The sequence below is a fragment of the Rhinolophus sinicus genome, linkage group LG05, assembly GCF_036562045.2.
Source record: "Rhinolophus sinicus isolate RSC01 linkage group LG05, ASM3656204v1, whole genome shotgun sequence".
Taxonomy (NCBI): domain Eukaryota; kingdom Metazoa; phylum Chordata; class Mammalia; order Chiroptera; family Rhinolophidae; genus Rhinolophus; species Rhinolophus sinicus.
The window spans coordinates 142686823-142710723 of NC_133755.1; the positions used below are offsets into that span (position 1 = coordinate 142686823).

The 23901-nt window shown below is 35.4% G+C and overlaps 1 long non-coding RNA gene across 1 annotated transcript in view; it reads left to right on the plus strand.

Moving 5' to 3' along the window:
* The first annotated feature begins 877 nt into the window (after positions 1-877).
* Positions 878-23901, plus strand: part of LOC141571893 (uncharacterized) — a 71640-nt gene continuing 48616 nt past the window's right edge. The window contains exons 1-2 of the long non-coding RNA XR_012496947.1: positions 878-1097; positions 17811-17962. This is a non-coding gene — a long non-coding RNA (uncharacterized LOC141571893). The remainder of the gene's footprint in view (positions 1098-17810; positions 17963-23901) is intronic.

Sequence of the window (23901 nt, forward strand, 5' to 3'; positions counted from 1 at the left end):
TGGGTGATAAAGGGAGGATGCTGCAGATTTGAAGGATATTTTTGTTTAAACTTAGAAATAACTGAGGAAATTTGTTGGAGAAGAAACAGAATCAGTATGAGGAAAGGGTGAAGCTATAAAAAAGTGGTAGAACATTTCTCTATTTTCAAGGACTTACTGTCAGGCAGGCACTCTTACAGTTCAATTTTCGAAGGAAGAACCTGAGGTTGTGGGATGTTAAGTACTTTGCACAGGATCAGGCAACTGCGTACAAAGGGACAGAGCGGTGCTGTGACTCCATGTGTGGTTGCGAACTCTGTACTCCCTGCTATGCTGTGATGTAAGTAGCTGGAAGAGAGGAGGGGTGTGGTTATCAGAAGTACCAGTGAAGAGAGACATTGGCTTTGGCAAAGAGGGGAGGCACTTCTTTTTCAAATCCAGGACAAAGGGAGAAAGAGAAAGTGACAATGGAGACAAATTTGAGATGGAATACCCACATAGTAACAACAGATTCACTATTTTCATCAGAATCAGATTTGATAAGAATTTACAATTCACAATTTCTAAGGGATAGAAATAAGTATATAACATTTTAATGCAAATGTCTAGTGCTCCCTTGAAATTCAACAATATTATAATATCCTAGTAGTAAAAATGTTTCTAATACATTGCTATTATTTGTCATATAAAGTCATAGAGGGAGAAGAAAATCCTCAGATTTGTGATGGATTAGCACATTTTTTAACCCCAAAATGAGAATTTTATAAAGTTCTCCAAAGTGCTTTCCATAAAGAAAAAATCGAGTTGTAATCAAGATAAAGGGAGAGTGTATTTAAGGGAACCTTTAATTCCTGCCATTTTCAATTGGTTTTTTTTTTGGTTTCATGTAGGTAATTATTTTATGTTCCAAGAGAATATAAGTTCTTGATGGCAGAGTTTGAGTCCCACACAGCAGTTCAAGCAAAATAAAAGGAGACCTGTGCTCAGCCTCATAGGAGATCCTGGAGACCAAAGGAGATAAAAACCAACCTTGCCCAAGTCAGCATTGACAACACGAAAAGATGAATTGCTTTAAAGGATAAGAGCCAAATTTGGAGACCAAAAAATCTGTACAGAAGGTAAGTGCAAAGGCTTAGGGGACTATTAGTGATGGAAAGCTACTGGAGGATCTCTTTTGGGACATAGAGTGGAGAAGTGACGTAATTGGCAGGGACTACACCACACCCATGATTCAAACTCAGAGGAGCCCAGAATCACGGTTTTTAAATCTTCACTTTGAAAGGGAATGTTTTATGGAATAATAACAACTACATTTTACATATAAATTGATCTGGTATAGTAGAAAGATCCCAGGATATTGAGGGAGAAGAGCACTCTTTGAAGTCTAATCCAGGAAAAAGAACCCCTTGACTTATTTATCTCATGTCTAAAATGAAGTTAATCATACTTTTTGTTTTACCTTGTAACATTACTTAGATGATCAAATAAGATAATAAACGGGAATGTATTTTTGTAAATGGTAAAATGTTATACAAATATTAGTTATTATAATTATTTTGAAGCTATAATTTAAAAACTATTAGAACTCTGCTAAATTCCTTTAAAATGTAATGAAAGGAGAAGGGAACATCTTACATTGAACTTTTCAGAAATCAATCATCCAAACACACAATTGCATAATACTTTCATTCTTTCCCTTCTCCCTTTTAGTTATTCCATAAATTCTTGTCCCTTTATGAGTAGAGAGGCTGGGGAAAGAAGGGTCCCCGAATCCCTAGACAATGGCCCACAGACCCATCAAGGTTCAGGCTCTGTCTGTATTTTCAGCCATAGTCCTCCCACTCCCTTAGGACCCGTCCTCTTACTAATCAAATAGTGACTACATCACCAGAAAATAGTAGGCTGGTTCATGATCACTGCCTTTAGCACTTACTCCTTCTTCCTGGAGTGCATTGCTCTTGGATTAAGCAACACCTACCCAGGTGTCATCTCATCACCAAAACCTTTCCTGACCACCTTTGTGCTTCCTGCTTCCTGTGATGCCCCCCTTCCTCGTGCTTGTTACTTCTGTTTCAGAAAATGAGATCTCTGCAGGGAGTTTTTCCCCACTCTACTTAGGGTCTGGGCCAGAGGTCCTCATGAGCAGAGGGTGCATCTGGTAAGCTTTTCACCACAGTGTCAACTTCACTTGGTTTTTATTCAGTGCTGTTTCCTTGGAACCAAGAGCAATGCCAGGCCTATAGTCAATGCTCAATAAATACTTGTTCTTCGATAGATGGTCTTTTTAGCAGGCTATTGGGAAAAGCTTGATGGTTGAAACTCTTGACTGAATTTAAGATTTGCTATTTTCTATTTTAAGAATTCAGTGTACTTCCATATGGTGCTAAAGAAATACATTGCATTTCAGGGGAACTGGGAACTCCTGTATTTTTGTGTCCAGGAAATAATATTCAAATTTATTGGGAATAAAAGTAAGTGAATAAATGTAAAATATAACAACTTAAAATATGGACTATAACAAGAGTTCTCTATTAGCAAAATAAAGTGAACAATGAATTCTAATAGCTAATTTCTTTAACTTACACTTTCTTTTGTGTCTACAAGTTTTAGTCTTGGAATAATTTTTTTAAAGGCATGCTTATTTTTATTTTTATTTTATTTTTCAGAGAAATGACTATGTGCCTTACTTGGAGTTCAGAGAGTTTGTTTTCGAACTCTGCCGCCATGTGCCATATTGTTGGCGGCAGACCTATTGGGATAGCAATGATTTGATTTGAGTGTGAGGCCTGATAAACTTTTATCAAGTGCTGGCAATTCAGTGAAATAGCACCTGTGATGGCTCAAAGAGAAACTGCTAAACTGAAATTAATGCTTATGTTTCTCTTCCAAGCAAGTAATTTCATTAACAAAATTAGATTTCTTGGAGGGTAGTTCAGAGATTTGTCATTAAAAATTAAGTATATAGGGAAACAACATGAGCTCAACTTCTGCTACCAATCCCCTGGCAGCAGAGCATGCAAAGCAAAAATCTCACAAAGAAACAACAGTAAAATAAAGATCACAGGGGGCTCTTCAGTGAATATGCACTGAATCTCTTTGGTCTTAGCAGAGGAAAAAATGCTGATAAACTTTTCTCTTCTTGTAAAATATGTTTATATTTGGGAAATGTGTTATTTTATTCAGAAAAACATTGAAAACTATTTTAGTATTCTCTAGAGAGGCAGTAATGAATTTATCTTATCTACTAATAAATGAAAAACCTTTACCAAGACGCTCAAATATTCAGTAACTCCCAAATTCCAGGAGGTGGTATGACTTGTTATTTGACCTCTAGAATTTTTCTTATAATGAGAATTGTCTTTTCTCATGTGAAGTTCTTAAATACGATAGAAAGATATGTGCCAGGGAGTTAAGGAAAATCCTAACAATTTCACAGAGAGAAAAGTGAGTGCTTCATTATTCTGTGCCTTAACTCTATCTTCCTCCCGTTTCGAGGCATGTTCTATACACGTTACATCTACCTAGCAACAGAATTACTGCTTCTCTGTAGAGTCCCACCAGACCGGCCTGATGGACTTATCCCTTCTTGATGTCCTTTTACATTTGCTTTCAAAACCACCTATTTGGTACCTAATTTCATACTGCATTTATTATTATTATTTATTTATTTTACTATTTTTACTGTTCGTTATTTATTTTCATATTCTTCTCCAGAAATAGTGGCTCTATTTATGGTATTAAACCTCTGTGTATTTGTTTGCCTGGCTCTCTTCCAACATAGGGTTTATCAAAGGAAGACTCAGAGTTATTATAAACATTTTTAAAAAAGAAACATTTATAGAAAAAGAAACAAAGAATTGGCCTACAAGTAAGGGTGAGTTCTCCAAATAACACAATGCCAAATATTTAAAAAGCAAATACCCTGTAAAATTAGGAGAGTTTTTGAGTTCATGTAAATCTGTTGAAAGTGGAAAGCAACAACTTTGTGACATGATTGTTATATTTATAAAGCTCAAGACACAGCTTCAACATCTGTATGAGGGATAAAATTGTTTTTGTCAAGGAGTCCAGGTTTGTACGCTATGTTCACATTTTTATCATTTAGGGGATCAGAACCAGTTAGCATTCCTACTGTTTATTTTTTTTTCTCAGAGTATAAAGAGTTTTTTCTTTTTTTTTTTTGACTGAGTTATGTGGAGTGTTTTCTCCTAGTTGAAGGAGGGCAGAGTGTTTGTTTTGCTTCTACAGCCCCTCCCTATGGTCAAATGCTTGTCACTAAGGTGCCAATTTGACCACATCATTTGCTTAATGATTTTCTTATGCAATATTATTAATTTGATATTTTGTTTCATTTGGCCACTTTATTACGAAGAGTTGAACTTCAAATCTTGAACCACAAAATATTAAGCCTTAAAAGTTAACTTTTATCTGAAGGTATTGAAAAAAACCTGTGGTTATAACTTACTTTTATGTCAATGAAGACTTATTGTTCTTATCAATTCTATTGAGATTAAAAACAAAGAACCATCCCATTTGCCTCTATGAAGTTTCTCCTGTAGAACCTACAACTATAAGGGTGTCATCTTTCTTTTTCTTTCAAATTCTGTGGGTTCCACTGGAAGAAGATACTACTTACAAGGTGTTTCCCTCCAATTTGTATGAATTGGACATGTTATATACAGTAGTACCTCAGTTTTTGAATGTCTCTGTTGACGAACATTTCAGTTTACGAACGCCGTAAATTTTATGTTCCTATGGTATCATTAGATAGTAAAATTCATGCTAAATTTGCAGTTTTAGGGGTTGATTTTAAAGGTCTGGAACGGATTAATCCATTTGCATCACTTTCCATGGGGAAACCGTGCCTCGGTTTTCGAACATTTCAGAACTTGAATGGTCTTCCGGAAAGGATTACTTTAAAAAACCGAGGTATCACTGTATAAGTAAATGAATGACAGCAATGATAGAAGAGACAGTAGGGAAGAATTAAAATCATTATGTTACTATAAGGTACTCTCACTACCTATGAAGCAGTATAATGCTATTTGAAAGTTAACTGGATTAATTGAAAGTGTATATTGCAAACTCTAGGGTAGCTAGTAAAAAATGTTTTTTAAAAAAGGTATAGCTGATAGCTAAGGAGAGAAAAGGAATTATATGAAAAACTTATGGAAACCAAGAAAAGGCAGAAAAAGAGTAGAAGACAAAAATAGAAATAAAGAATAAGGGCAACAAAAAATGGTAATAAATATGGCAGATATTCATATAATTAAATTAATCACTTTGAACATCAATGGTTTAAATGAACCAATCAAAAGCCAGAGATTCTCAGAGTGGATCAAAAAACAAGACCCAACTATATGTGGTCTATAAGAAACTCACTTTAAATATAAAGACACATATAGATAAAAGTGAATGGATGGAGAGATATGTACCATGCTAATACTAATCAAAAGAAAGCAGGAGTAGGTATACTGTATTAATTTCAGACAGAGAAGACTTCAAAGCAAGGGATGCTTGAGGGATAAAAAGGATCATAACCCAGTGATAAAGGGGTCAATTCTCCAAGAAGACATAATAATCCTTAATATGTATGTGCCTCATCAGCAGATTGTCAAAATAGATGAGGTAAATCTAAAGAAAGTATATTCAAATTTAATTAGTAGACAGTAACTTTGTCAGTCTTTGAACATGAACGTGATTGTATTTATTTTTAATTGGAAAAAACCCACAAAAACAAAAATATATTCACATTAATATTCTTTACCTATATAAAAGTCACCTAAGGAGGCTGCCTTTTTTCTTTTGAAAATAAAAATAAACAGGTCAGCTCTCCTGACAGTATTGAGCTGATCGAACATCTGGAGGATGTCAAACATAGCTAATTCTTTTTCATATACCTCCTTTTAAAAATGAAGGAATAAATCTCTGTGTTACATAGTGGTCATTTAGGAAATGCAAGCATAACTTACATGTGAAAGAAGTCTTAATAGTTTTATTATTTTCAAATTGGGACCTAAGTTTGCAAAAGATGAAGTCAAGAAGAGTCATCAGAAGAGATAAGGTGAACATACATCACAAGTATCTAAAGACAATCATTTCTAGGAAATAATTTAAAACAGCCATAAATATAAATTATTATGAATTAAGCTTTTCCAAAGAACAAGAAACTTTAGTTGGCATGATTTAGGTGTATGGCAAGAACCATAGAGAATTATTGTTACGATAAAAAAGGACTTTTATCATTTAAGTAGACTGTCACTTGGCCCTTTTTACAATGAAAGCACAGATTTTACTGTTTTTGGATATTATCTGTATAACAGTACAATAATGGATTCATAAGTATTTTTCCTCATAAATAAACTCATATTTATCCAACTTTGTCAAAACCTTCCACATGTTTCATTATTTCCATTAAGCTTATTGTTTCAAACTATTATAAACCTAGGCAAAAGAGGTTAATTTCTTAGCTTTCTACATTTATAGTACAAATCATCAGATTTGTATGACTTTTGTTATCTTCTTTTACATCCTGGCATACATTTACTTTAAGGCTAAATTATTCTCTTTATTTCATAATAAACCAATATATATTCATTATCTTGTATACATATTCCTTTACCATCCCATATTTTTATATTTCTTAAAAGTGAACATGAACTCTAACATAACTCAGATTCATTTGTCTTTTTAACCTGTTAACTGATGGCTTTGCTGTAATGTAGTATATAAGAGCACAGGTATTTTAAAATTAAGCTGTCCATATGTATAAAGACTATTAACTAACTCAAGTTAATGTTAGTTTAAGTTCTCAAAATTAACTAAAGATGTGGAAATTGCAATTTAGGCTCACATATAAAATCCTTGATTTGTAGCGTCATATGCAGTGATCTCCTTTGATTAAAATATTATTGATTGATTAATTTAGTTGAACACATTTTGCAATTTTTAAAGTGATGTTAGTTTAACGCACCAAATCAATAGAGGAAGCTTAGGGAATTCAAAATAGACTATTCATTAGAAAATATATACAAGACTTGCATAAATTTGAGTACTGTAGTAACATTATTTTTACATGGTGGTAAAATCAGGAAAAAGATACAACCGTTTTTAAACCAAACTTATTAAATCAGCCTAATTAGTCCAGAGCTATATTAAGGAGGAAAACTATATAACTTTTTTTTCTTATACAATGATATATCAGATAGTAAAATTTTTAAATTGTTTGAAAGTAACACTTTCCTTTTTATCTTTTATCCTTGTAACTAAAGGCATTCATTAACCTCACAGGACAAAGCATTTAAAAAATTAAAATTTTTATTTTGAGAAGATTTTGTATTTACTTACAAGTGTAAGAAATAGTACAGAGATCCCTACCCAGTTTCCCCCAATGCCAATATCCTGCAAAACTATAACCTATCAATCTTATTTGGATTTCCCTAATTATGTGTGTGTGTTTAGTTCCAGGCAATTTTATCACATATGTAAGTTCATGTATCCACCATCATCAAGGTATATAACAATTCCATCACCACAAGGATTTCTAGTGGGTGTTCTATGATTACCACATCCCTCTCCCTCCCCCAGTCCCTCCCTCTCTTCCTAATCCCCGACAGCCTTTCTCTTCTGAAGCCACTCCCATTCCTGACTTCTCATAACCACTAATCTATTCTCCAGTTATATAATTTTGTCATTTCAAAAATGTTATTTAAATGGAATCATACAGCATGTTACCTATTCAAATTGGTTATTTTTTATCAGCATAATTTTCTGAAGATTCATCCAAGTTTTTGTGTGGATCAATAGTAAATTTCTTTTCCTGAGTGAGTAGTAATCCATGGTATGGATGTACCACAGTTTGTTTAACCATTTATCTATTTAAGGGCATCTGGGTTGGTTTCACTTTTTAGCTATTATGAGTAAAGCTGTTATGAACATGATTGTACATTTTTACATAAGCATAAGTTTTCACGTCTCTGGGATAAATGCCCAAGAATTTATTCCTGGGAAGTACGGTAATTTCATGTCAGTTTTTTTGTTGTTGTTGTTATTTTAAAGATTTTTATTAAAATATAGCTAACATACAATATTATATTAGTTTCAGGTGTATGCAATAGTATTCAACACTTATATACCTAAAGAAGTGGTCACCATGATAAGTCCAGCAACAATTTGACACTGTACGGTGCTATCATAATATTATTGATTATATTCCCCATGCTGTACATTATTACATCCCCATGACTTATTTGTTTTATACCTGGAAATTTGGACCTCTTATTTCCCTTCCCCTTTCCCCTCACCTTTTTTAGTTTTTCAATTACAGTTGACATTCAATATTATTTTATATTAATTTCAGGTGTACAACATAATGGTTTGACATTTATGTAATTTAAGAAGTGATCCCCCTGACTAGTCTAGTACCTGTCTGGCACTATACATAGTTATTACTTATTGCCATATTATCGACTATATTCCCTATGATTTACTTTACACCTCCATGACTATTTTGTAACTACCAATTTGTACATCTTAATGCCTTCACCAGTACCCCAACTCCCTCCCATCTATCACCCCAATAAATCTAGTACCCATCTAACATCATACATTGTTATTACAATATTATTGACTATATTCCTCATGTTATACCCTACATCCCCATGACTACTTTGTCATAGCCAATTTGTACTTCTAACTCTCTTCCCCTTTTTCACCCATTCACAACCCCTCTCGCCTCTGGCAACCATCAAAATGTTCTCTGTATCTATGAATTTGTTTCTGTTTTGTTTGTTTTGTTCTTTAGATTCCACAAATATGCCAAATCACATTGCATCTGTCTGACATACTTCACAATACCCTTCAGGTCTATTCACACTGCTGCGGATGGCAGGAACCCATTCCCTTCCATGGCTGAGCAATATTTCATTGTATATATGTACCACCTCTTCTTTATCCATCCCACGCTGCTTCCACATCTTGGCCATTATAAACAATGCTGTAATGAACATGGATGCACATGTCCCCTTGAAGTATCATTTGGGTTTCTTTGAATAGTTACCCAGAAGTGAGATTACTGGGTTCTTCTTTGTCACTAGTTATAACTTTTTTTTTTTTTTAAATAGATCTATTTTGTCTGGTATAAGTATTGCTACTACAGTTTCTTATTATTATTATTTACATTTTCATGAACTTTCTTTTTCCCATCCCTTTACTTTCAGTCTGTGTGTGTCTTTTGATCTAAAGTGAGTCCCTTCTAGGCAGCATATGTAAGGGACTTATTTTCTTATCCATTCAGGAATCCTATCTTTTTATTGGAGCATTTAATCCATTTACATTTAAGTATTATTGATAGATATGTAGTTATTGCCATTTTGTTTCATTCTTCTTCTTCTTTTTTTTTTTTCCTCTCTTTTTTTGTCTTAAAGAAGTTCCTCTAACCTTCCTTGTTATATACTGGTTTGGTGGTGAGGAACTCCTTTAGCTTATTGTTGTCTCTGAAGTTCTTTATCTGTCCTTCAATTCTAAATGATAGCATTGCTGGGTACAGCAAACTTGGCTGTATGTAATTCCTTTTCATCACTTTGAATATTTCCTGCCAATTACTTACAGCCTGTAAAGTTTCTGTTGACACAATCAGCTGACAATCTTATGGGAGCTCCCTTGTAGGTAACTAACTGCTTTTCTCTTGCTGCTTTTAAGATTTTCACTTTGCTTTTAACCTTTGGCATTTCAATTACGATTTGTCTTGGTGTTGGCTTCTTTGGATTTACCTGTTTGAGACTGTGTTTTCTGTGTTTGTATATCTATTTTCTTCGCCAGGTCAGGGAAGTTTTCAGTCGTTATTTCTTCAAATAGGTTTTCATTTCCTTGCTCTTTCTCATCTGCTTCTGGTACAGCAGTGATGCAAATGTTGGTACACTTGATGTTACCCCTTAAACACTCCTGATTTTTTTTTTTTTCTTTTTGCTGTTCTGTTGGTTGTTTTCTGCTACCTTATCTTCTAAATTGCTGATTCAATCCTCTTCTTCATCTAATGTACTATTGATTCTCTCTAATGTATTCTTCATTTCAGTTATTGGAATCTTTATTTCTGAGTCATTCTTTTTCATGTTTTCTATGTCCATTTTTTATGTTTCCTACCTCTTTGTCAAAGTTCTCTCTGAGATCATGGAGCAACTTTATAACGAGTGTTTGGAATTCTGTATCTGGTGGATTGCTTGTCTCCATTTTGTTTAGTTCTTTTTCTGGAGCTTTGTTCTGTTTATTTGGGACACATTTCTTTATTTCCTCATTTTGGCTGACTCCCTGTGTTTGTTTCTATGTATTAGGTAGGGTTGCTATGTCTCCCAGTCTTAGTAAAGTGGTCTTATGTACTAGGTGTGCTGTGGGGGCTCAGTGGTGCAGTCTCCCGGGTCACAAGAGTCAGGTGCTCCAGATGTGTCCCTTGTGTGGGTTGTGTGTACCCTCCTATTTTACTTGAGACTTGATTGTTGTTAGCTCCTAAATGGAAGGATTGATCCTCAGGCTGATTGGTTATGAGGACTGGCTGTAACTACAGTGGAGGAGCTGTTATGCAGGTGCTGACCCTACAGAGCAGGGTTTGCTTTAGCAGGGCTCTGCTACCTGCCTAGTCTGACTTTTGGATGTGTCATCCTTGGAGGTGGCTGGTTGATGCTCCAGCCCAGTGCAAAGGTGGTCATTAGGGCTGCCAGCCCTGGGGCCTCCAGGAGGGGACCCACTGCAAGCCAAATTCAGTCACAGTCTGTGCCCTGCCAGCGACCATCAGGCATGAGTCACAAAGCAATCCAGAGATGGCTGCTGCCCACGCTATGCTTGGAGGTAACTTGAGAGGCCAAACCACAAATCAAGGCTGGCCCTCACTAGCGTGGGGCTTAGAGCTGCTCAGCCAGAGTTACAGACATGCCAAAGCCAGATGCTGCTTGTTTGGGTTTTATGAACCTTTCAGAAATTTTAGGAAAGTCTGCAGCATGAGCCAAGGCAGGGAGTTTGTACAAAAAAGCCACTTGGGCGTGCCTAAAAGTTGAGTGGGGCGTGGTCTCAGGGAATCACTAGGGCAGGGCAGAGGAAATGTGATAGCCAGTTTGATGAAGACTCAGCTACCTCATATGCTGCCGTCTGTCTGTCTGCGTCTGTATGCAGGGAGAGGGACGGCTCAACAAAAAACAATGGCTTCCACCAGCTCCTATATCCAGGAGAAAGCTGCCCCTCCAGCTTTTACTCTGAAGCCAGACAACTCAGTCCTCCCAATATGTCCCTGGGACCTTTCGAGCTGCTACACCAGTGCTGGAGCTCGGAGTGAGTGAGTTCATCAGTGAGTAAGTTCATGCGTGGGCCCTTTAAAGAAGAGCACCTGGGAGTGCTTCTGCCCTCCGTCTCCTTCAGCCACAATCTCTGCTGGTTGTCACAGCCAGAAATTATGGGGACTTCTCTCCCTAGCACTGAAACCCTAGGCTAGGGTGGGGCTGAGAACCCTTGATCCTCAGAGGGGGGACCTCCACAGCTGAGATATTCCTCTTGATAGTTAATGGTCACATTCAAGTGTAGGACCAGCCCTTTTTGCATCTCTGCCCCTCCTACCAGTCTGGAGGTGGCTTCTTCTGTGTGTTCACAGCTGTAGGGCTTTGGTTCAGGTAGACTTCATGTGATTCTCAGTAATAGTTGTTCTGTGGCTTTGTTGTAATTGATGTGGTCCTGAGAGGAGGTGAGCACAGTGTTTACCTACTCTGGCATCTTGACTGAAAATCCCTGCATGTCAGTTTTAAAAGAAACATCAAATTATTTTCCAAAGTGGCACTACTATTTTGCATGCCCACATGCAATGTAGTAATGATCCAGTTTCCCAGAGTCTTTGCCCAGCATTTGGTGTTGTCACTATTTTGGCCATTCTGATACGTGTAGAGTGCTATTACATTGAGGCTTTAATTTGCATTTGACTAATAATGATGTTAAACAGATGCTTATTTGTCATCTGTATACCCTCTTTGATGAAATGTCCGTTTATACGTTTTGCTCATTTTATAATTGGATTTTTTTCTGTTGGTTTTGAGAGTTCTAGACACTAAGACTAGATAGATACTAATCTTTTGTTGGATATGTGTTTTGCAAATATTATCTCCCAGTCTATAGGCTATCTTTTCATCCTTTTAACAGTATCCTTTTCAAAGGAAGAGTTTTACATTTTGACGGAGTCTAATTTATCAATTTTTCCTTTCATGGATCATGTTTTGGTGTCTTGTCTAAGAACTCCTTGCCTAGCTCTAAATCCTGAATATTTTCTGGAATTTTTTCCTAAAAGCTTTATAGTTTTGTGTTTTAAAGTGATCCATTTTGACTTAATTTTTGTATGAGTTGTGAAGCTTATGTTGAAGTTAATTTTTTGTCTGTGGAGGTCAAAGCTGTTTGTTTTGGGTTTTCTTTTTTTGAGTTGAATCTGTAATAAGAAAAACTTTAATGAGCTGATATATTTAAACCATAAACTTCTTCCTGGAAACATTGTAAGTTTAAACTCTTGCCTTTTAGATAAAACCTGCTGAGGTTATCACCTTCTCTTACATACTTGCTGTCCTGGAATCAGGTTCTGTATATGCACAAGGCTGTCCCTCCTTCAATGCCACCTATCTGTACTTAGCAGTGTTGAGGATATAACATTGGCAACAGTAATGCCACTTGTTGCTAATTTGCTGTAGACTAATCTCTCTGACAAGCGACCAGAGAAACCATGCATATACAGTTATCGAGGAGAGATTTCTTTATGTATATTTTGTCCTTATTCCACAGATACAAAAATCGATCGTCTGATGCTTTTTCTATGACCCTCCATAATTTCTATCATTTTCTTCCCTTTGTAATTTTAAATTCCTCTTAGTTGTATATCACGCTCTATGATAGTATTAACAATAATAATAATTACATATCAAAGGCATATTTTGCACCAAACATGTTAAATAATTTTTCTCAGGTTCTCAAAATTGTTTATATAAGGAATATTTTATTTTATTCATTTTACGGGCGAGAACACTGAAGCTCAGGGAGTTTTCTGATGCCAATGCTTTCACTTTTTCCACAAGGATCCTCTCCCTCTCTACAGACTTCCTATAAATTAGGCTATTGCTCTTATATTGAAGTGTGATAATGTGCCACACTTTTAAGACATTTATGAAATTATTATATTCCGTTCATCACTACCTGTCTCCAAACTTCCTGAGTTTATTAAATTTATCTATTTTACTACTTGTTTCTCCTTAAATATGGAATAACCATCCTGTTCTCATTTTTCTTCCTTATGGCTGTGGAAGACTTAGAATTTGCCATTCTTGTTCTTGTCACACTAACAGCTTCCCTGTTGCCTAACTTCAAAAAATACCACACTATTCAAAGGAAATAAAACAGTTCAGCTTTCAGAATTGAATAGATTCCCTAAACGAAAGGTGAGAGTGAAGGATTCCTATAGTTCTATTTAATATTTGGTTGCTTTTGTAGTTAAGTTAGCGAGCAACCTCTTGGATCTTTTTTATTTGGAACTTTAGTGTCTTACATTATGTTTCAAAATAATGTTCTAGCTTAATGGCTTATGAATAATATTTTGCTAAAAAGATTTTTGTAAAACATTTTTATATTCCTGTATAAATATGTAAGTATAATATGTTAGCATTTTAAATGGATACAAAATTGGGCCTGATGATTTTTTTAATCACAAAATTGAATACTTAGACCTAATGTTTTACATAGTAATTTAAAAATGGAAATAGTACTTTTCCATATCCTCAACAGGATTAACCAAACATCAACCCATGCAATTTTCAAAGCAAATAAAACCCACTTCATGTCTCTCTGTACTTAGTAACATTTTCTGAATGCAAGTATAATAGCTTGTTCTCCACCGATCTTTATCACTTCTACCTAAATGCCTAAAAATATGACATTCATGTTTTTGTCCCTATGTTCCTTCAACAACTTAATATCTATTATCTTTTAATACTATCCTATAAAAGGACTTCACTCCAGATGAACTCACTATCTCCACAAAAGCTTTCTCTTGCCTTCTTCCTCACCCTTCCGGTTATTCGATCTACCTAGAATGTATTCCTTCCTTCACTATAGTCTTTTCAATCTTAGCCAGTATTTAACAATGAGACTAAAATATACCCCTCAGAAAGTTCTTCTGATCATCTTCCTTCCAATGTTCATCCATCCATCCATTCATATATTTATCCACTAACTAAACAAGGATTCACAGGGTATATAATATGTACTAGATATTGTGGTAGGCTCTTGAGTTATAAAGACATTTATCAAGTGCAGTAGAAATACAGGCATAATTTACCTTTTGGGACTTGAGAGAGGCTCCACTTAGGTAGGCGCTTGAAGGATCAGATAAGTTTCACAACTGGAGAACTGTGAGGAGAGCATTTGAGACTGAGGTAACACGTGCAAAGTTGTGAATGGATGTGAGAGAAAGTGAGTTCTATTTGGGATCTACAAGAGAGTAGATGTTACCAGAGCATAAAGTGCAATGTAAGACGAGGTGGGAAATAAGGTTGCAGACATCATGAAGAACATTGTATACCAATCCAAATAATTTGAGACTTTGTGATAAGGTTGTATACTTGTCTTATTTTATTTAATTTTAGAAAAAAGTGTATGTAAGTAAGGTGTACAACATAGTAATTTGATATACATATACTTAGTGAAATAGTTACTATAGTCAAGCTGATTAACATATCTTCCCCTCACATAGTTGCCACATGTTTTGTGATGAGAGCACCTGATGTCTACTCTCTTAGCAAGTTTCCAGTATTCAATATAGTATTATTAACTGCAGTCACGTTTCTATACATTAGGTCTCTACACTTTTTCATCCAACATAACTGCAACTTTGTACCTGTCGACTAACAACTTTTCATTTCCCCTACCTCTTGTCCTTGGTAACCACAATTATATGACCTGCTTCTATCGATTCAAAATTTTAGATTCTATATGTAAGTGAAATCATGCAGTTTTCTTTTTTCTTTCTTCCTTTGTCTGGCTTATTTCACTTAGCATAATGTCTTCCAGTTTCATCCATGTTGTTACAAAGGCTGGAGCTTTTTTTTTTTTTTTTTTCTTTTTTTGAGGCTGAATGATATTTCCTTATATGTATATATCTCACAATTTCTTTATTTAACTTAGGTTGTTTCTATATTTTAGCTATTTTGAATAATGCTGCAATGAACATGGGAGTGCAGATATCTCTTCAAGATATTGATTTTATTTCCTTTTGGTATATACCCAGAAAAGGGATTGCTGGATCATACAGTATTTCTAATTTTATTTTTTTATGGCACTACCACACTGTTTTTTTAATGGCTGCACCAATTTACATTCCCAATAGCAGTGTACAAGACTTGCCTTTCCTCTACCTCCTCAGCCACACCTTTTTAAATTTGTTTTTAAATAATAGCCATCCTGACAACTGTGCAGTAATATCTCATTATGGTTTTGATTTGCATTTTCTTGATGATTAGTGATGTTAAACACCTTTTCATGTATCTGTTGGTCATTTTATGTCTTCTTTGGAAAAATGCCTGTTTAGGTCCTTGGCCTATTTTTTAATCAGGTAGTGTTTGTTTTATTTTGTTTGCTCTTGAGGTTTGTGAGTTCCTTATATATTTTGAATATAAACCTCTTATCCAATATATGGGTTGCCAATATTTTCTAGGTTGCCTTTTCATTTTGTTTGTTGTTACCTTTGCTATATAGAAGCTTTTTAGTTTGATGTCGTTCCACTTGTTTAATTTTACTTTTGTTGCCTGAGCTTTTGGTATCATATCCTAAAGTCATTGCCAAGGCCAATGTCAATGGAAAGAAAACCTATTTTCCTCTATGTTTTCTTCTAGAAGTTCTATGGTATCAGGTCTTACATGTAAGTCTTTATTTCATTTGGAGGTGGTTTTTGTATATGGTGTAAGAGAAGGCCCCAATTCAGTTGATTAAGTCTGAGCTCAGCTGGGACTGTCACCCAGAGTGCTACAAGCACATCACATTGGCTTGGATCTCTCTGTTTGTGGCAGCTGGGATCCCAGTATTAATTTCCCCAGAGAAAATATCCATAGGGCAGGAATTCCAAGAGACCAAAGCAGAAGCTGCATGGCTTTTAATGATGTGTGGAACTGCATAGGGCCATTTCCTCCATAGTCTACTTTGTCTACTGGTCAAAGCAGCCACAGCCCTACCAGATTCCAGAGGAGGGGAATTCACTGTACAGCTTGATGAGGAGGATAATGTCATACTGTAGAAGAGCACAGAAGATGGGAGATTTGGGCAAATACAACCTGCCATAGTTATTATAGCTGCTGGCAGGTTGAGTAGGGTTTTTAATAAATACACTGTCTTGAAGACTTCTAAGTATATTTCTACAGGAAAAAAAAATAAGGAAATATTAGTGGTTAGGAACATTAAGAGATAACTTACAATATACTCATACATCTCAGTGGAGGTTATAGTACTGCAACTTTGTACTTACACATTTTTAATTAATAGGTTTTCTTTCCAATCTTTTGACAACAGCAAAAAATACCATTTGTTGCTACTTTTGCAAATGATAAATTGGGTTGCTACAAATTGTCATTAAGGTTATTATTAATATCTCCTATTACTGCAAGCTTCTAAGTACTTCATTTATAACATTACTGGTCGTTCTTACATTTTATCAAGGTGGCTGGCTGGAAAGATAGAACATTCGATATGCAATAGAGATAAATGATGGCAGAAAAATGGATTCTGAATGCTGCTTGAAAAACCACAATTTCCTTTACCGAGCTGAGACTCTAGAATTGGCCACACTTTATCATTAACTGTTCATTTTTTATGGTTTTTTTTCTATCTGGCCCACTGAAAAACCCACAATAAGACTGCTACCCTTTTGGAAATCTCTGATAAAACCATTCCTTTTCTGAGCTGAATGGGATATATATGCACATACAGACACATATTTTTGGTTTGGCTGTTTTCTTTTTGCTCCTGTATCTGTTACCAGAATAGCATCATATTTTCTTAAGTCTGTCATTTTTTTTCTGTATAAGCTTTGTTGACAAGTTCTTTTCATAGCATTACTAATCATGGAAAAATCTACTTAGCTTAATCAATAATCCATTTTTTAACAAGATTATGTGTGTCTTAAAAAAAATGGTTCCTGTATTTAAGGTAGTTCCCAATTTATTATGGTGACAAATCACACAATGATTAACATATTATCAATGTCCTTTTCTTTTTATACTTTTCTGGGGTTTTTGTGAGGGTAATTGTAGGTAGTTGAAATAAAGAATGGAATTATATAATGTAAATTTCAAAAATAAAGAAGATGAATTATTAAGTACTACATGACTATATTTTAAAAGAATGTTCCTATGTTTTATGATAAAAGTAATATAACCTCATTGTAGAAAATTTGCAGCATATGAAAAGGACAGTAAAATTTGCCCATGTTCTCACATTTCGGGGGAACTATTCTTAATATTTCAATACAGTTTCTTCTCGACCTATATATATGTGTATATTTTACATGCAAAAACATTGAAGTCATAATGCAGTTTGTGGTGATGGTGGATTGCCATTCAGCAGTGATCTCACCTCCTTCCAGTGTGCTTTACTGTACTGCAGAAGCAATACAGTAAATTTTCTCTTGCAGAGAAAATTTGGGTTGTAGATTGGCTTTGACAGATGTTTCTTGTGAGTTCTGTAGGGTTTAGGTGAGGCATCAGCTTTCTTCCTTGTGTTCGTGCTTCTGTCATTACCAAACACAGCCACAGAGATATTTTTCTCTTTTCCTATAGTTGCATCCCAGTGTCCATCGCTTGCTTCATGGGCATCTGGAGGCAGTTTAGTGACAGCAGCAGCTTCCAGATCCTTGGATGTTAACAGCTCTTGAGAGTCTCTTGGTTCTTTCATTTCCCAGTTGTGATGCTGATTGCAAGTCCGTAGTCAGGTAAGTTTGGCTGTTTTATTAATTAAAGCAATTCAATTTTTGTAACATGTAAACCCTGAAATTTCACTGCCTTAGCACATTTTATTGCTTCCTCTTAGAATAGTTCAATGCCAGTGTTCCTGGCTGGCTGACACTTTCCTTCAATTTTGTGGCTCTGGCATTCCTTAGGCTTCATCATTTTCTGTGCCCAACTAGTAGAAAAAGAAAAAGGTTGTGGAAATAGTACATGTACCTCTTAAAATCCCTGACTCAGTAATGACATATATCACTTCTGACCATATCCTACTGGTGAGGGCTAGGAAGTAACCAGGCTTTTTCTACATTCCAGAAAGTTGGGGAATGTGGTCAATAGGCAGTAATTTCTCAATAACAACTCTATATTAAAGAAAGGGGTAGAGAGTTTCTATCATGGCTTATTCTGGTTGTCATTCCTAAAATGACAGATAATGGATCCCATTCCTGTGTCTCTTGCAATGATTTTTAAGACTCTATTACCTTATATTAAAGTTCTTTTTACTTAAATTAGCTAGAATGGTTTCTGTTTTCTACAACAGTGTACATGTTGCATCATTGGTTTTGTATCTTTTTTAATGTTTATATTTCATCAAAATCAATTTCTAATACCATTAAAATTTGCCTTTTAAAAGTCTCTTGAATGCTGTATCCATAATGTCTACTATTTTACATTGTAGAGAACTGTAAATCTAGGTTGACTTTTTCTTTTATTATGAACATATTTTCTGCCTAGAGTTACATGTATTATGGTAATTCAAAAATTTTGACAGAATGTGTCTAGATATAATTTTCCCTGGATTGTAGTGACCCTTTTACTTTTGTAGTCTAAGACATTTTCACTTCAGGAAAGTGTATGCCAACTTTAAATATATTGGGTTGTTTCCTTCTCAAAGAATACAGATTCCTTTTGTGAGAACACCTATAATTTGAGGTTGAATTCCTACCACATTTATATTTTATGAAAAAAAACTTGTAGTATAATGTTGCTCTTTAAATATATGAATATATAATTTAAATAAAAACATAACCTAAATAGTACATAATAATATTAATTAAATGCCCTCTAAAATCTTCCCAAAGAGTAAGGTTCTACTAGAAAGAACAGGAAGCTTTCTTGAAAACACCATAAGTGTCCATTGAAGGGATTAGTTAAATGAACAATAGAACATCCTTATGATGGAATGTGATATAACCTTTAAACACAAATTAAAAAACAAAAAAAAAAAAAGAAAGAAACTGAAGCACAACAACTGAGAAAACTCATTATATAATCATGTGAATGAACTTTTAGATATTTTGTTTAGGAATAAATTCAAGTTCCAGAGCAATGAGACTCATGTGCTGTGATTTTGTAGGGAGGGGTTAAAAAAAGACAATAAATTTTCATTTGCATATACATAATATACTCTTTGAGGTTTAAATTCATAATTGATACCTTTGATTGCTCCCAGAACAACAACTGGGTGGCTAAGGACACGATTTGGAGAGAGATTTTTACATTGCACGCCTTCTGTACCCTTTGAATACTGAAATATGTGTGACTATAAACTGCTTACATTTTAAAAAATAAAATAGACAAATCCTGTACGCTGACCCAGGGATTGCATCCTTCACATTGACAGTCTTAATCTGTAATCTAGTCAATAAAACTCCCTCTGAGCAGAAGAAACATTCTAAACGCATGTTGAGGGCCTACCCTGTGTCAGATATTAGAGATGCTCACAAGAACTAAGATAGTTCTAGTTTCAAATACCTAAAGGTCTGGGAGAGAAGATGGCCGTGTAAAAGAATCATCATAATACACTGTTAAATTCTATAACACAGATCAAAACATTTTTTTGCAGACCATATCCAGCACAGGGAAATCTACATGTGGCCTCAATGCCCTGCCAACTCAAACACAGTAGGTTAAGCTAGACTCGTTGACCTCTGTGCCAGATATATTTACAGCCTGTATAGCAAACCCCTGTGATCCTAATTGATCTGTGCTAATTTTTTGTCTAGGGGTCAGGAAATTTGTGGATAATAACTTCTTCAGATTTTTAGGGTTGCTTTTTTTCTTTTCTTCCCCCCCCCCTTTTTTTTTTTTTTTTTTTTTTTTTTTTTGCTTGTTCTGGAGGAATGCCATGAACTTCTTCCACTTTAGTACTAAATGTTCCTACTGCAACTTTCCTTAAAAAATGTCATTTCAACATTTGCCTCCGCTAAACAGGAAATGGACTACCTCTTGAGGCAGCTCATACTAACAGGTCCTATTTCTTCCTGTATCCTCTGCTTGCCTGCTTGCCCCAGAAACTTACTGAGTCAACAGAAGTCAGCCTCCAGAGAGTCAATATGCCGTAGTGGTTAGGAGCTTGGGCTCTGAAGTCAGGCTGCTTGATTTTGACAGTTTTCAGAAATTACAAAGATGTGAACCTGAGTAAGTTAGGTAAACTCTCTTGGCTGCAGTGCCCTTACTTGTATCAGGAGGATAATAAAAGTACCTACTTTATGGAATTGTCATGAGGATCAAATGAGACAATCCATGCAAAGTTCAGAGCAAAGTGATTAGAACATAGCAGATGCCTAATAAATGTTAATCATTATAGTTTTCTTATTCTCTTTGGGTTTGGTCCTATCCAAGTTCTCAAGACAATCCAAGCCAGGAAATTAAACTATAAGTAACTTTAGTCTCCATCTAGCCCATGAACACTCTTTATACCCAGGGCCAATAGAAAATGTTTTCCTTGTTGGCATGATGAGTAAAGGGAGGATGAACAGAAGGGAAAAATAATGATATATTAATAAATAAAAAAAACATTTCTAGATCATTTGCATAAGGGGTGTGAGACAGGGTGGAGTTTATCACCATCCTATGAAGAGTTTGATGAAACTACGAGTATGATCAGATAATGGAGAAGGAGGATTGAGCAGTGATTTAGTACTCAGGACCAGGATTTACTCAGAACCTGGTTCAAATCCCAGCTCTGCCTCTTTCTGCCTGTTTCACTATGGGACAAGCTGATTTGCTGATTCAAGCCCCAATTCCTTCAACTACTGTGTTTCCCTGAAAATAAGACCTAGCTGGACAATCAGCTCTAATGAGTCTTTTGGAGCAAAAAATTAATATAAGACCCGGTATTATTATATTATATTATATTATATTATATTATATTATATTATATTATTATATTATATTATATTATACTGGGTCTTATAGTAAAATAAGACCAGGCATTATATTATATATATTATATTATATTATATTATATTATATTATATTATATTATATTATATTTATTATATTATATTATATTATTATATATTATATGTTATATTATATTATATGACCTGGTCTTATATTATAGTAAAATAAGACCAGGTCTTGTATTCATTTTTGCTCCAAAAGATGCATTAGAGCTGATTGTCTGGCTAGGTCTTATTTTCGGGTAAACATGGTATAAAATAGGGCTAAATAATATAACTTATCTCATGGTATTGGTGTGCGATTTAAATGAGATGATAACTGTAAGCTGTTTGGCAGAGTGTTTCCATAGCATAAAGGGGGAGTTGACTAAATGAGCAGGATCCATTGGAAGAGATCTCCAGGAAAGAGGGAAGTAGGGAGAGTGAGAGGGGTTGAGGTGCTTTACCCAAACCGGCCCTTGGAACAGTGACCCATGTTTCTGGGTTCAGGAATACGTTATGTTGACTAAAAGGCAAAAGGCTGCCTGACCAGGAGAAACAGTAGGAAACCTTAATCTTAGTTGGCTTTTGCCCCAGTGACTTCCTTCTCTTACAAGTTCAAAGCAAAAGTAGAAGTGTCTTATCCATGCTTTGAGTTTTTCAAAAATTGCTAGCAGACCTACATCCTTCACCTTCTTTTTTAACCACTTGTAATGATAACAAGATTACCTTATTGTGATGATCTTATTGTGTGGCCCTGAAGGTTTCTAGTGACCTTTTTCATTTGTCATTTCATAGTACAAATACACAGCTCCCACAAACATTATTTATGGCAACTAAAGCCCTGTGGTGTAAATAAAGAAAGAAATAAAGGACATAATTTCCTTGGGGTTGCTTAGAGTCCACTGGGGGAAGACTGCTAAGTAAACTACCACTTCTAACAGAACCTGGAATTAAGTCATGTGAGAGAAACACAGGGGAATTTAGTGACACAATCAAATCCAGATTTGGGGGTGGGAAAAGAAAAAAGGTAAGAAGGGTTTTCCAAGGGATGAGTCTTGAGATAAATCACAGAAGGGGGTGGCTATTCCATGAAAGGGGAGGGGAGGAGCAGAGTCAGATGTGACGAAGTGTGAGCTCATGGTATTTGGGGAAACTGCTAGGATTTGAGCATGTTGGGCAGAAAGTAGAACAGAAAAACTGTGAGAGGAGAAACCTAAGGAGTCAGATAGTGTAGATGCTGATACTTTATGGAAGGAGCTACTTTGCCAATCTGCAGAGGATGAGGTTTCACGGAAGATTTTAATCTAACTAGGACAGCGAAGTGATATGATCACTTTTAGGTTTAGAAAGCCTACACTGACAGATCTGACCTTAGCCAAAGTAACTTAATTTTACAGCGATGGCTTTAGTTTACTCGCTGTATATGGAAGAGATGGCAATTCCAATTAGTGATCGCACAAAGTGAAGTGGAAATTATATGTACAGACTTTCACTGTCCTTGCTTACTAGCTGAGAAAAAAAGTACAAACTGAAATTAAGAAGAAAAAGACTAATGATGAGATTGAAGCCATCTGGAAAAAAGAACTTATCATTCTTGGGTGCTTAAAGAGAGAAAACACAGGGTTACAAGAAAAATAGACGTGGGGGAAATAATAGAGAGCTTTGGAGAAAATGACAAAGTTGAACACCAGAAGTACATAAAACAGAATAAAAGCCTAAAGCAAGATGAAAAAGATGTTTTGCTACAAGAGAGACATGGTGCAGGAAGTAATTGAATGATCCTAACATGTGGAATCAGCCCTTGATTGAGTCAGAGAAGAAAGGATACAAAAGCACTTTGCCAATTCATATAGAATCTCAGTTTTCAATTTTGTTTTTAAAATATATTCTGCAACATGTAAAGCAATCTAGTTAGAATAAATATGTTTGTTACAGTCAGTATAATTTTCTTACAAACAAATCTTTCCTTCAATATGGTAACCGTACTATAAAACATTGAGTTCTTTCTTAAGACTTTATATATGCTTTGCTGTGTAACAGTTAGTAATGGGGAGAATCCTAAAACGACTTAGTTCAGATAAGATTAAAGCTTATCTGCAGCTAAATTATTTCGAGATTTTATTGGAAACATAAAAAAAAGAACATTTTTTGATGAGCCTGCCCATGTTTTCTGAGTTAATCCACTTAAGAATTCTCTGGGACTCCTGAAGGTGTTATGAACAGTAGACATCTAAGCATAGTGGTTGTGAGTGGGTGGGGGAAATGGGTAGCCACATTCCTTGTAAGGTCTGCAGAATCCTAGAAAGGTGCCAGATTCTCTCTCTTGCCTAAGGTGTCAGCACTTGCTATTTTATCCTGAGGGACACATATTTTTTTGAATTAAATATTTCCAATCCTTGCTGACCTGAAATTCAGAGATCCCTTGATGTGATTAAAACCTCTATTTATTAATTCCTATGGACTTAATCATTATGGAAGCATGGAATTATGGAGCAAAAAATAAGCAAAGAGATTCAAATTCACCTGTCTCATCCCAGGTAGTTTAAGTAACTTGTCCCAAATCACAATTGCAGACACAGAACTAGCTCAGTTTATATGCATCCTGGTTGATTGCTTTTACCTAGTGACAGTGGACTGTTTTTCTCAGAAGCAAGGGCCAACCACCTAAGAGTCCTGGACTTTATGTGGGGACAGCGGGGGTAGAACAGGAGAAGGGGGAAGGCTGAAATAAAAGAGGGATTTCACCTCCTTCTCCG